The sequence below is a fragment of the Staurois parvus genome, unplaced genomic scaffold, assembly GCF_062004578.1.
Source record: "Staurois parvus isolate SC_StPar_1 unplaced genomic scaffold, SC_StPar_1.0 ptg000136l, whole genome shotgun sequence".
NCBI lineage: Eukaryota > Metazoa > Chordata > Amphibia > Anura > Ranidae > Staurois > Staurois parvus.
This window is the reverse complement of record NW_028317932.1, coordinates 14,794,642-14,808,936: the sequence shown is the minus strand read 5'-3', so window position 1 is coordinate 14,808,936 and position 14,295 is coordinate 14,794,642. Positions and strand designations below refer to the sequence as shown.

The 14,295-nt window shown below is 47.0% G+C and overlaps 1 protein-coding gene across 2 annotated transcripts in view; it reads right to left on the bottom strand.

Moving 5' to 3' along the window:
• PALS2 (protein associated with LIN7 2, MAGUK p55 family member) overlaps nt 1-11,498 on the bottom strand; it is a 154,780-nt gene extending 143,282 nt beyond the window's left edge. The window contains exon 1 of one of the 2 annotated variants that reach the window (XM_089673208.1): nt 11,423-11,498. The gene's annotated coding sequence lies outside the window, so the exon portion shown is untranslated. Of the gene's footprint in view, nt 1-11,186; nt 11,361-11,422 lie in introns of those variants that run through there. The other variant, XM_089673207.1, reaches the window with a different exon arrangement.
• Between the last annotated feature and the right edge of the window lie 2,797 nt (nt 11,499-14,295).

Genomic DNA, 14,295 nt, shown 5'->3' with positions numbered 1-14,295 from the left:
ATATGATTCTGACATGTACCCACTCCCACTTCCGGTTCAGTTTGCCACTGTCAGCTGAGCTGGAAGATCGGCATCCCCTGCAGCCAGTCCCAGAGGACTGCAGCCCATTCACAAAGCACAGCATGCTTCACACACGTGCAGTAAGAAGCCAGTGGTGAAGAATCTGCTTGGGGTGAGGACACCACTGGATGCATGGACAAGTAAATGCCCTACTATTAAAAGTCATCAGCCACAGTATTTGTAGCTGCTGACTTTTTTTTGGGAAGTGGTGGAGACCGGAACTCCATTTTAATTGGATCTTTTGATCTTGTTCCCAGTCTTCAATATGAGCATTCTTTCTAATTCCCCTGCAGAATAAAGCCTCATTCACACTGGCTTTTTTTTGCAGCATGTCTAGGCTCTATGTGCTGCATGAAGTCTATTAGGACCGTGGCTGCACGGACACATATGCTCATCCAAACAGGACAGGGGGTGCGGGTGAGGAGCCTCAAGTACAAGCTGTGCTTGCTGTAGGCAGCCAAAGTATGCAAATACTGGCCCATTTAACTTTATTTACAACTTGTGATCTATTTGATAGAGATACTACAGAAAGTTTGGAGTCATGTAATACCCTGTAGTATAAAGCTTGATGTCTTCATACATCCAGGAAACCCCAAAGGCTTGCATCTTTAATAAGTTAGGCTGGCCAGTAAAGGGTATTACCTTTCTGTATTATCAATGGCTAACACAATACTACTGGTACAACTACTAAATGGTTAGTGTTCTCCTGTGAGTCTCTTTTCTTTTATACTCTTTGGAACATTTGTAGCCATGCTGGAGGAGTAAGATGTTGTAAGGTATGGAATCAAGAAACAAGATGTTACAGATCCACTTGACTCAATGCAAGAAGCCTGCTATATCTAACTGAATATAATTATATGCAGTTAAAATAAAAGCTATACTGAATATATATTTTCTGACTTCTCAAAAGGTGTAATGATTCCTAGTACATAGTAGCTCAGGTTGCTTTTGCTCGTTACATTGATTTAAAACTAGAGAGTGAATGTGTGGAGAATAATCATTGCTGTCATGTTTTCAATGATACAGGCTCATGGGCTTTCATCTTAATTTTGGGTTCACCATCTAGTAAGTCTCTGACATGAAACAAAAAGGTTCAGAGTTCAGATTTGGAACAGAATGCAAGCTTTTTTCCCCACACTAGGCAGTGAAGCCAGTATCATAGTGACAGCCTCTGAACCTGAGCTTTTAAAAACAAGTAAGCAATGGCCATACTGTAATTCAAATGGGTTCACTTTAAAACACAGCCATAATCTGCCAGCAAAGTAACAGACTTGCTTTCCTGGAAAAACTGTAAGCTTTCAGACCTCTAGTTAGTACAGCAGAAAGTCAGGCAGAATGGGAGAGTAAAAAAGAGGCTGTGTGCTGCCCTTTCTGTAAGGCAGATCCATCAATATTTTTAATATGGGAAAAGAATAGGCAAGGCTCAGAATTTAAATTTTTAATTAGTAGCATTGCACAAGGTTACTTAAAAGAGAAGTATGGCTTTGTGGGAAAAAAAAGATAACTAGGTGGATGCAGCATCAATCCGATGCTGCAGGTGTCCCCTACAGTCCCTGCACTGAGAACTGAGCAATCAAACACCGCTGATTGCTCAGTTCAACCCCTCCGCTCTGAGTGCAGAGATGGGACTGTCAGTCTCTGGCTCTCTGCACATGCCCCCCCCCCCCCCCCCATAAGTATAGCCAAAAAAGCTTTGGCTATACTTCTTTAAGATGTATTTCTACCTTTTGTCTATAGAGGCCTCCTGGTGCTGTGAGGATATGTAAAGTCTAATTAGCACTGTTGTGTCAATAGCCTAAACCTTCTTTATAGCATACAGTATCTTCCAGCTCTTAGGTAACCATAATAATGGCAGAAAGCCTATAGAGGTTTACATTCCTCTTAACCATAGGAATCAAGTTATATTGTTATGGACACTCAGAAGATGTGGCATTAGCCTGAGGTCAGGCAGTTGGCATAGCAGCAACTACGGTCAGTCTTCAGGTGACCTCAACTCTAATGTTGGCCATACTTGCATAAATAAATTTTCTTGATACAGTTTTTGTTTACCCATCAAAACTCTAAAGCAGTATTACACTCAAAATCAAACATTTATTATACTGCAACTTACAAACTCTGATTCCTGGATTAGTTTTTTTAAGCTTTCTTTCCTTTAATTTTTAAGTGATGATCTGGTCAGTAAATCTGTTGTTTTTAAACAGAACAAGCTGACCTGCAAATGTAGCAGTAAGAGCACTGAGACAAACCATTTACCTCTGACATGGGTGCTTACAATGATCAGATTTTATGTAAAATCTATATCACCAAAGGAAAAAATAGTAGATGTAACTGCTTATAAGGCCTTATTCTCTGCCCAGCTCATCTGAATGGCTTTGCTTGAGGCAGGAAAAAGGCAGCTGAAAAGAATGTGCGTCAAGTATTTGGGCACCGATTGGGTGCTCGTCAGGAAAGGGGAGTGTTGGGCTTATCCTTTATCCCTTTCGCTGCCAGAGCGGTTTTTGTGTTTTTGGACATGTTTGAAAATTCATTTTTGGCCTGAAGATCACAAAAACTCCCAAAACATTTTCTGAAAGCAGAGACCCTAGAGAATAAAATATTGGTAGTTCCAATTTTTTGATGTCACACTATATTACCAGAAAGATCTAGGTATGTCAGTAAAAAATACACTTAATTTTAGGTTGCGCCGAGTAAATAAATATCCAACATGTCAAACCTTAAATTTGCGCTCGTGAAATGGTGACAAACTTCAGAACCTTATGTTTTCTATCGAACGCGCATTTAAAGCCCCTTATAGGTCATTAGTTTAGCGTTACAGAGGAGGTCTGGTGCTAGACATTTTACTCTCATTTTGGTGCATGTGGCGATGTTACAATTGCAATTGTCATTTTCATGCGTAGGCGCCCCACTGTGTGCTTTTACATTTGTACATGCATATGTGGGGGTGGAGTGGGGGGCCTCAATTTTTTTTTTTTTTTTAAGGGGGGTTATGTGCTTGGGCTTAACTTTAAGTTTTTAGAAAAAAAAATATTTTCACTTAACTTTTTTTTTTTCATCAGATAGAGGACAAAGATTTTTGCGGACAGGTTCTATTTATTGAGACATCCATGGTCTCCCCTATACTGCACTGGATGCAATGCACATCGCACTGCATTACATTCTTTCCCAACCTCGATTGCCGGGAAATCTGTCAACTGGGACAATGAAGTGAAGTCACATCCAGGTCAGCACAAGAAGGGGAGCGAATGTGTCCGCTCTCCTCCTTCCCCTATACCCGCCAGCATGCGCTGAACTGATCCCGGGCCTGCAGATGGCCAAGTGGAGCCCAGGAGACATTGCGGGCAGGAGGGGTGGAGGTTGGCACTGTAGTGGGCTGTGTGGGAGCTATTGGGCAGAAGCGCAGCCACCCGAATGCTTCCACCTGACAGGTGAGGCCTGCTGCTTACCAGCAGCAGGGTTAAAGGTTAAATAAAAACTACCTGCCCGGCACCCAGTACTACGTCTTGGGTGTTGGGCAATATAACTTGAACATCCCTACTGGAGTAGCCATGACTAACTCAGTGATTTTGAGCTTCAAGGGGTATCGACCAGGTATGGTATATGCATACTTCATTACATTGGTCCAAGCTGGACCATTGAAACTATATATAAAATATCCATACCTGGACTTCCTTTATTAAGATTTGTTGTAGGTAAAGCAACACAGTCCAAATTACAGCAATACAGTAGATGTCAGTGTATGTTAGGTAAGCTCCTTGAGCAGAAAAGAGAGCCCGCCAAATACTCAAAGCTCCAGGAGCGTACACTTCTGTTGCAAATCGATATCACCACAGACATAGTCGGGACTTGTACTGCCCTGTGCAGATTACTGCGTGATTGCACTGGAATCATATCTACATTCGTATATTTCAGCTTTACATAATACAGTAATCAATAATGCAGATGTTCCGTATATTACATAGAGAGTAAGCCCTCTAGCCAGCATGTACTGTCAGCATGCAACTGCACAGCAAGATAAGATAAAACAACTTCCAGTAACAAGAAGCTGCTCTCCTCCCTTTCTTATCTACAAGTCAAACTTATTCAATATTTTTTTTCAGCCGTACCAACTAATGGCATCTTACCATAATATTATGTCACGCGTGCAACATTTAACATGCTCTATGTATGCCAAAGTACAAATGTCTATAGAGAAAGTAATAAACCTCTTCGCACAGATTAAAACACGACGCTTAGAGTACAGGCTCTGCGCAGGCCCCGTCACCCCAACACCAGAGGCAACTTATCAAAGTGAAGATGAGACAGCACAGAAGATAAAATTGCCTTACTCCACAGGGAGGAATCAGCACATTTACATATGTATTTATGTATATCTGCAGCTTCTGCCCAATGGAATAAAAGAAATGTTATGTATTTTATCTCTGATGTAAGCTCAGCTTCATTTTCCTACAAATGCCAGTCAAGAACCAATAGCTAGACTGAAGATGGCAAACTTTTTTATTTTACCCTTTCATATTAATATTGCAAACATATAAAAAAACAAAACCTGCTATATCTGAGCACAAACCAAGCTACCATGGCAGCAGACAATGACTTCCTGAATAAGAAATAAACAAGTATATTAAAAATGATCAATTAATTGTTAACATGCCTGAAATCAAAAGCACACTAACCTGAAACAGACATGCATTCATAAATAAAGATTTGTATCATAAATCAAAGATATAATGTCCCCAGCCATTTTTGTGAACACCTTTCCAACAGAAGCAATCAGAAACATGCACTGCCCTGGCTTATTAATAAACAGGATTTTCTAGCAGAATGCAGCTATAAGCTTCAGTAATGGATAATGTACAATGAGCTGCTCAACCCCCTCATGATGGGCCACTGGGATATTTTAGAGGCCAAGATCACCTTGTGTAAAAAATAAATAAATGCACATCTTTTTGCAGGTAAAAAAATGTGCATTTGTTATGTTATTACTCTGTAGCCTGTAAAGCATTGCACCCGCAATCAGCAGATCGAGGGTGCAATAGCAGGATCCTGCAGACTCTCAGTCACCTGTCTGCCCATATCTCCATAAGCCTAGAAAGAATCAATGGACTATGAATGCTCACCAGTGCCCTTGCAGTTCATTGAGAACTACAGTACAAGCCATCTGCCGCAATGGCAGATGGTAGTTGTAGTTCATAGGAAACTGTAAATGAATGACACTGCTGTGTGGACGAAGCACTGCACGGCCATGCTGCTTTTGAATTGTGACAACAGGTGCGGGGAGAAAATCCCCTACTGTCACAAACAGGGATCCGGGGGAGGGGTGCTTCTGTTTGATCTTTGGTATCATGTTAGATGTTAACCCAAAAATATGGTTTTAGCATGTAACATGTTACCAAAAGTGAACTTCTCTTTAAGACATCCACCCAGCAACAAGTGTGCGTGCTCACAATGTTGTGATTGTTGCACTGTTGTCAATAGACAGTGCAGATCAGAGGCGAAATGCACAGAGCCAATCAGAGTGGCTCTGTGCCTTAAAGCGGAGCTCAATCCAAAAGGGGATGTTCCGCTTTAAGCCTTTGTCTCCTGCTCCCCATTAAGAATTGGCATCTTTGGGGAGCGGGTACCTGAATTTTACATGTACCCGTTCCCACTTCCGCTGCGATCGCCCAGGCGATCGAAAGTGGAAGTTGTCCCCCTTCCTCCCCGTAGTCTTGTGGGACACGTGACAGGTCCCAGAAGACTACGGGCTATTCAAAAAACGCAGCACTTCTCTCGCATGCACAGTGGGCACCCGGCTGTGAAGCCGCAAGCTGTCACAGCCGGGTGCCCACAGTAAAGATGCCGGTGCCAGGGAGAGAAGATGGCCGGCGAAACCAGCCGTGGTAAGAACACCGCTGGACCGAGCGACAGGTAAGTGTCTTTATTTTAAAAGTCTACAGCTTTTGTAGCTGCTGACATGTTTTTCCCAGGTGGAACTCCGCTTTAATGTATAATCATTTCTGATTTCCCATCACAATGTAAACAAAGTCCTCCCCTTCTGCTGCTGATGGCATCCACCTGACACCTGACACCTGACACCTGAGCACCCATGCACAGACAGCCAGGGGAAATCAGCTAGAGCCCAGTAGCCAAGGGCTTGTGATGGGCAGGTGGTCATTCAGACCTGGATGCCGTTTGATTTTTGGGAGAAGTGTTTCATGGAGATTGGCAGTTTTGGGTGAATTGGGATTCTCCTGTATATAGCTTTTAGGTCATGTATGCAGTTTTTTTTATTTTTAAAAAACCCATAGTGCTTAATAATTAACAAAAGAAAACACTAGCTTGGAAAAAAAATATACAGTGAAGGAAATATGTTTTTGATCCCCTGCTGATTTTGAATGTTTGCCCACTCACAAAGACATGATCAGTCTAAAAATCAAATGGTAGGTTTATTGTAACAGAGAATAGCAGCAAAAAATTCAAAAGAAATGCATGTCTAACAAATGATGCACTGATTTGCATGCTCATGAGGGAAATAAGTATTTGATCCCCTATCATTCAGCAGGATTTCTGGCTAACAGGTGTCATTCATATACGTTAAGCTGAGATTAGAAGCAGTCTCTTAAAGGGAGTGCTGCTAATCTCATTTTGTTACCTGTATAAAGACACCTGTCCACAAGAGCAATCAAACCATCAAATTCCAAACTTCTTTTGAATTTTTTTGTTGCTATTCTGTCTCAGTGTTACAATACACCTACCATTCGATTCTTAGACTGATCATTTCTTTGTGAGTGGGCAAACATTCAAAATCAGCAGGGGATCAAATACTTATTTCCTTCACTGTATTAAAGCCTAAATGCAGGTTCTCAATTTAAATAATTATCAGCCATTAAAACAAAGTCTTATATTGTGATCAATGAATGCAAGGCTTTCTCTAATTGGCTGAGATGGAGATTGTGATATCATGCACCTCCCTCTCCACCTCAGCCAATCAAAGGAAGTCTTGTATTCAGTGATAAAAATACAAGGCTTTTGTTGAATGGCTGATAAGCCCAACTTGATTTTCTCAACAGCAGATGAGAAGCCTCCAGAAATACTGCCGTAACACAGCGCTGTAGATGGTGTATAGCTGATGCTATATACAGTATTATACAGATCTCACAGCTAGCTACCGCATCACTTAGTAAAAGAAAGTTTATTTGGGCCAGCTTGGCTCAAGCATTCTTTTCAAAGTGACAGAAAAACTTGAGTTAGGCTTATAATTCATTTGGGTACAGTATTGACAAAACGTGGGTTGTAACATGTTAGTATTGAGACAGGGATAGTGTATCCAATCCCAGGAAGAAAAATTTAGCGTATTGCAGCTTACCTTTCCTAATGGCTACATTTGTTTTATTTTCTCACTTTTTTTCCTTTATTTTCATCTGCTAATCTTTCCAGGAACACACTTCCTTTCCTTGGGCAACAACCATGAAGTGTCCAGGGGGAGCAGTGTTGTCACTAGGAAGGGGGTATAGAGATAGCAGGGAACAATTCTGACTGATAACTGTCTGCTAAGAGTGTAGAAGTTATAAACTTGCAAAATGTCTGGCTGGATGAACAGCTTTTTTTTCAGGCACTTGAACAGATACAATATAACACTTTCAGTGGTACATTTAATAGACCAAAAGGGAGCAAATAAGAAATTCTTATTGTTGGAGTTTATATACATTGTATATTTCAGAGTCCATACATGGGCTGCTTGTTTGATGTTACTAATGCCATCTGTCAATTTTACAAAGTGAAACACCCTGTCAATGTATCATTTTATCCAACACAATCATTGACAGACTATCCCAGGACAAAATGACAATTCTTTAAAAAACTAAGAAAATGATCACTAATGTAATAACTGCCCTAAAGTGGGACATACTTCCTTATAGAGAAAAAGATTCAATCTTATCACGCCCATGTGTGCTTTAGCCACTTGCCAAGTTTACAGTATATATCAACCGCTGTCCAGGTCTATATTACATATCAGATGCTGACTATTTAGATTACATTAGCTACTGATGGTCTATTATATATCAAGCTGCTGACCAGGTCTATATTATAAAATATAAACCTGGTCAGTGGATAATAAATATCATCCGCTGCCCGGGTCCATATTCTATACTGGCCGCTGCCCGGGTCCATATTCTAATACTGGCCGCTGACCGGGTCCATATTCTAATACTGGCCGCTGACCGGGTCCATATTCTAATACTGGCCGCTGACCGGGTCCATATTCTAATACTGGCCGCTGACCGGGTCCATATTCTATACTGGCCGCTGACCGGGTTTACATTCTAATACTGGCCGCTGACCGGGTTTACATTCTAATACTGGCCGCTGACCGGGTTTACATTCTAATACTGGCCGCCGACCGGGTCCATATTCTAATACTGGCCGCCGACCGGGTCCATATTCTAATACTGGCCGCCGACCGGGTCCATATTCTAATACTGGCCGCCGACCGGGTTTCCATTCTGTACTGGCCGCCGACCGGGTTTCCATTCTGTACTGGCCGCCGACCGGGTTTCCATTCTGTACTGGCCGCCGACCGGGTTTCCATTCTGTACTGGCCGCCGACCGGGTTTACATTCTAATACTGGCCGCCGACCGGGTTTACATTCTAATACTGGCCGCCGACCGGGTTTACATTCTAATACTGGCCGCCGACCGGGTTTACATTCTAATACTGGCCGCCGACCGGGTTTCCATTCTGTACTGGCCGCCGACCGGGTTTCCATTCTGTACTGGCCGCCGACCGGGTTTCCATTCTGTACTGGCCGCCGACCGGGTTTCCATTCTGTACTGGCCGCCGACCGGGTTTCCATTCTGTACTGGCCGCCGACCGGGTTTCCATTCTAATACTGGCCGCCGACCGGGTTTACATTCTAATACTGGCCGCCGACCGGGTTTACATTCTAATACTGGCCGCCGACCGGGTTTACATTCTAATACTGGCCGCCGACCGGGTTTCCATTCTGTACTGGCCGCCGACCGGGTTTACATTCTAATACTGGCCGCCGACCGGGTTTACATTCTAATACTGGCCGCCGACCGGGTTTACATTCTAATACTGGCCGCCGACCGGGTTTACATTCTAATACTGGCCGCCGACCGGGTTTACATTCTAATACTGGCCGCCGACCGGGTTTACATTCTAATACTGGCCGCCGACCGGGTTTACATTCTAATACTGGCCGCCGACCGGGTTTACATTCTAATACTGGCTGCTGACCGGGTTTACATTCTAATACTGGCCGCCGACCGGGATTACATTCTAATACTGGCCGCCGACCGGGATTACATTCTAATACTGGCTGCTGACCGGGTTTATATTATACCAGCTGTTGCCCAGGTCTCTCTAACATGAGCTGCAGGCACTGAGAAGACTAACTGCACTTTTGTTTCCTTTGTACTTCCAATCCATTTCTGCTAACCCCTGACCCAGTAAACCTCGTCACTGTAGTCTGTAGTATTTTCCAAGCACAGCGTCACAGGGCAGCTCTGGGTATTCAGCCATTGTACACGGTCAGCTCACTCCCATTCATTGGAGAGCAAAGCAACCATGCAACTCATTTCTCTGTGAGCAACATCTCCAGGAAAATAAAATAAACACTTGACCTCTAATCATTTCCGGAGCCGATCCCCCCCACTCTTCAAACAGCAAGCTGACTTTTTCCTGACATTAAACTCTGCCAGGAAAACAGAAAAAAAGGGCAACAGACTGAGCCCTCCCCGATGTCCTTCTACTGGGCCACTGACTGTGAGGGATCCCCAGCACTGCCGCACACATTGTACACTGCATACAGACACAGTCCTGGGGGATGGGGGGATGACAAACCCTGACCACACTGTGCATTACAAGTAGAGCTCAATGTCCAGGATGGGAACAGCACAGGCATCACAACTAGGCAAACTGCTTGGAGCAGCCTACAGTATGGAGAACAGGCGTCAGCGGTGATCCATCATTGTGCCGGGATTCCAAATGTCAGGGGGGGGGCATTATCCGGGACACAGACAGACAATCGAAAGACATCATCACCGGCAGACATCAATGGAATGAAGGTCACATATGATCAGCTCAGGACCCCAAAAACTGATGGAGGGACCCAGATGAGCCCCCAGCACACAGGTACCCCCACACACTGGTCACCCCCCCATGAGCCCCCAGCACACAGGTAACCCCCCTTCAGATGAGCCCCCAGCACACAGGTACCCCCACACACTGGTCACCCCAAACCCCCCCCGATGAGCCCCCAGTACACAGGTCACACACCCCCATGAGCCCCCAGCATGCAGGTCGCCATCACCCTCAATCCCTGCAGGCAGCCCGCCCAACTAATGACCCCCCCAAAAACAGTTCACCCCCAATACTCAACCCCCTCAAGATCACCCCCCACACAGGTCACCCCTCATTAATGACCCCCCCAGCACAAAGTCGTCACCCCCACATTAATGACCCCCACATTAATGACCCCCCCAGCACACAGGTCACCCCCCCACTAATGACCCCCAAGAACCCAAGTCACCCCCCCACTAATGACCCCCAAGAACCAAGTCACCCCCCCAATAACAACCCTCCAGAACCCAAGTCACCACCCACTAATGACCCCCCAGAACGCAAGTCACCCCACCCCCACTGAGCCCCCAGAACCCAAGTCACCCCCCACTAATGACCCCCCAGAACCCAGCCCCCCACTAATGACCCCCCAGAACCCAGCCCCCCACTAATGACCCCCCAGAACCCAGCCCCCCACTAATGACCCCCCAGAACCCATCACCCCCCACTGAGCCCCCAGAACACAGCCCCCCACTAATGACCCCCCAGATTCCATTACCTCCCCCCCACTAATGACCCCCCAGAACACAGCCCCCCACTAATGACCCCCAGATTCCGTCACCCCCCACTAATGAGCCCCCAGAACACAGCCCCCATGCTATGACCCAGTCCTCCGGTCAGTGTACCGGCGCAGTGACACTCTGCAGACGGCGGCAGGACATGGGATGTGATCACCTCTATGATAAAAGCCGGACATGGAGGAGGTGCGGGGTAAGAAGTGTCAGAAATCCCTCCGCACACTGCCGGCTCCACACACACCGGGCTCCCGCTGCCCGGCACTCACCTCTGTGTAGAAGGAGCGATGCGCCGAGCTGTGTGTGGCTGTGCAGGCCGTGCTCTGGGCTCCACCGCCGCTCTGCTCCGTCCCTGACTGGGGAGAAAATCCACACATGTGACACGCGCCCGCTTCTTTCCCACCGAACTCCGCCAGAGCGCGCCCGGCGTCAGCACACTGAGCTCGCGAATCAAGGCGCGCCCCCGTCGCTCACTCTCGCCCCGCTAAAGCCCTATGGAACGTACCTGTTAGGGTCGCTGACGTCACGCTCCGAGACCCGAACGCGGCGGTAAAGCGACGTCATACACTGGTGGAGAGCTCCGCCCCTTCTGCCTGACTGACAGCTCGCTATTAGCGGGGCTCCTGTGCTGGCAGGTCACGCTGGGCCGTGTATGCGGGCGGAGGGGGGAGCTCGTGATGCTTTCTTTTCTTTCCAGGCAGTGAAAGTTATGACGGCTTCATGCAGTGTACATGGAACCGAGCATACAGCGTGTGTACCTCACAGGACGTGACCCCCAGTGATTGTACTTGACCCGGTGCACAGACTGTGGCCCTTGGCACCTTTTGTGTGGCCTTTGGAGCCCCTGCAGACCCTAGTTTTCCCTATTGCCATGGTATAGCAATGATTACTAGCAGTCTGATGTATTTTGTCTCCAGTCAGAGAATGTCTCCTGCAGCATGTCTCCAATAACTAGTGTAACATGTTCCTAGTCTCTGACCGTCTCTTGTACCGCGTCCGCAGTCTCTGACCGTCTCTTGTACCGCGTCCGCAGTCTCTGACCGTCTCTTGTACCGCGTCCGCAGTCTCTGACCGTCTCTTGTACCGCGTCCGCAGTCTCTGACCGTCTCTTGTACCGCGTCCGCAGTCTCTGACCGTCTCTTGTACCGCGTCCGCAGTCTCTGACCGTCTCTTGTACCGCGTCCGCAGTCTCTGACCGTCTCTTGTACCGCGTCCGCAGTCTCTGACCGTCTTTTGTACCGCGTCCGCAGTCTCGGAACGTCTCTTGTATCGCGTCCGCAGTCTCTGACGTCTCTTGTATCGCGTCTGCAGTCTCTGACTGTCTCTTGTATCGCGTCTGCAGTCTCTGACCGTCTCTTAGTTTGTTTCCCTATTGCCATGGTATAGCAATGATTACTAGCAGTCTGATGTATTTTGTCTCCAGTCAGAGAATGTCTCCTGCAGCATGTCTCCAATAACTAGTGTAACATGTTCCTAGTCTCTGACCGTCTCTTGTACCGCGTCCGCAGTCTCTGACCGTCTCTTGTACCGCGTCCGCAGTCTCTGACCGTCTCTTGTACCGCGTCCGCAGTCTCTGACCGTCTCTTGTACCGCGTCCGCAGTCTCGGAACGTCTCTTGTATCGCGTCCGCAGTCTCTGACGTCTCTTGTATCGCGTCTGCAGTCTCTGACTGTCTCTTGTATCGCGTCTGCAGTCTCTGACCGTCTCTTAGTTTGTTTCCCTATTGCCATGGTATAGCAATGATTACTAGCAGTCTGATGTATTTTGTCTCCAGTCAGAGAATGTCTCCTGCAGAATGTCTCCAATAACTGGTATAACATGTTCCTAGTCTCTGACAGTCTCCTGTAGCAAGAGAATAGTCTCTGACCATCTCCTGTATCACGTCTGCAGTCTCTGACCATCTCCTGTATCACGTCTGCAGTCTCTGACCATCTCCTGTATCACGTCTGCAGTCTCTGACCATCTCCTGTATCACGTCTGCAGTCTCTGACCATCTCCTGTATCGTGCCTGCAGTCTCTGACCATCTCTTGTATCACCTCTGCAGTCTCTGACCATTTCACATCTGCAGTCTCTGACCATCTCTCGTCTCACGTCTGCAGTCTCTTACCATCTCACGTCTGCAGTCTCTGACCATCTCTCATCTCATGTCTGCAGTCTCTGACCATCTCCTGTATCGTGTCTGCAGTCTCTGACCGTCTCCTGTATCGTGTCTGCAGTCTCTGACCGTCTCCAGTATCGTGTCTGCAGTCTCTGACCGTTTCCAGTATCGTGTCTGCAGTCTCTGACCGTTTCCAGTATCGTGTCTGCAGTCTCTGACCGTTTCCAGTATCGTGTCTGCAGTCTCTGACCGTCTCCAGTATCGTGTCTGCAGTCTCTGACCGTCTCCAGTATCGTGTCTGCAGTCTCTGACCGTCTCCAGTATCGTGTCTGCAGTCTCTGACCGTCTCCAGTATCGTGTCTGCAGTCTCTGACCGTCTCCAGTATCGTGTCTGCAGTCTCTGACCGTCTCCAGTATCGTGTCTGCAGTCTCTGACCGTCTCCAGTATTGTGTCTGCAGTCTCTGACCGTCTCCAGTATCGTGTCTGCAGTCTGACCGTCTCCAGTATCGTGTCTGCAGTCTCTGACCGTCTCCAGTATCGTGTCTGCAGTCTCTGACCGTCTCCAGTATCGTGTCTGCAGTCTCTGACCGTCTCCAGTATCGTGTCTGCAGTCTCTGACCGTCTCCAGTATCGCGTCTGCAGTCTCTGACCGTCTCCAGTATCGCGTCTGCAGTCTCTGACCGTCTCCAGTATCGCGTCTGCAGTCTCTGACCGTCTCCAGTATCGCGTCTGCAGTCTCTGACCGTCTCTCGTCTCGTGTCTGCAGTCTCTGACCGTCTCCTGTATCGCGTCTGCAGTCTCTGACCGTCTCCTGTATCGCGTCTGCAGTCTCTGACCGTCTCCTGTATCGCGTCTGCAGTCTCTGACCGTCTCCTGTATCGCGTCTGCAGTCTCTGACCGTCTCTTGTATCGTGTCTGCAGTCTCTGACCGTCTCTTGTATCGTGTCTGCAGTCTCTTACCGTCTCTTGTATCGTATCTGCAGTCTCTGACCATCTCTTAGTTTGTGTTTTGCTATTGCCATGGTATAGCAATGATTACTAGCAGTCTTTTGTATTTTGTCTCCAGTCAGAGAATGTCTCCTGCAGCATGTCTCCAATAACTGGTATAACATATTCCTAGTCTCTGACAGTCTCCTGTATCACTTCTGCAGTCTCTGACTGTCTCCTGTATCGTGTCTGCAGTCTCTGACCGTCTCCTGTATCGTGTCCGCAGTCTCTGACCGTCTCCTGTATCGTGTCCGCAGTCTCTGACCGTCTCCTGTATCGTGTCCGCAGCCT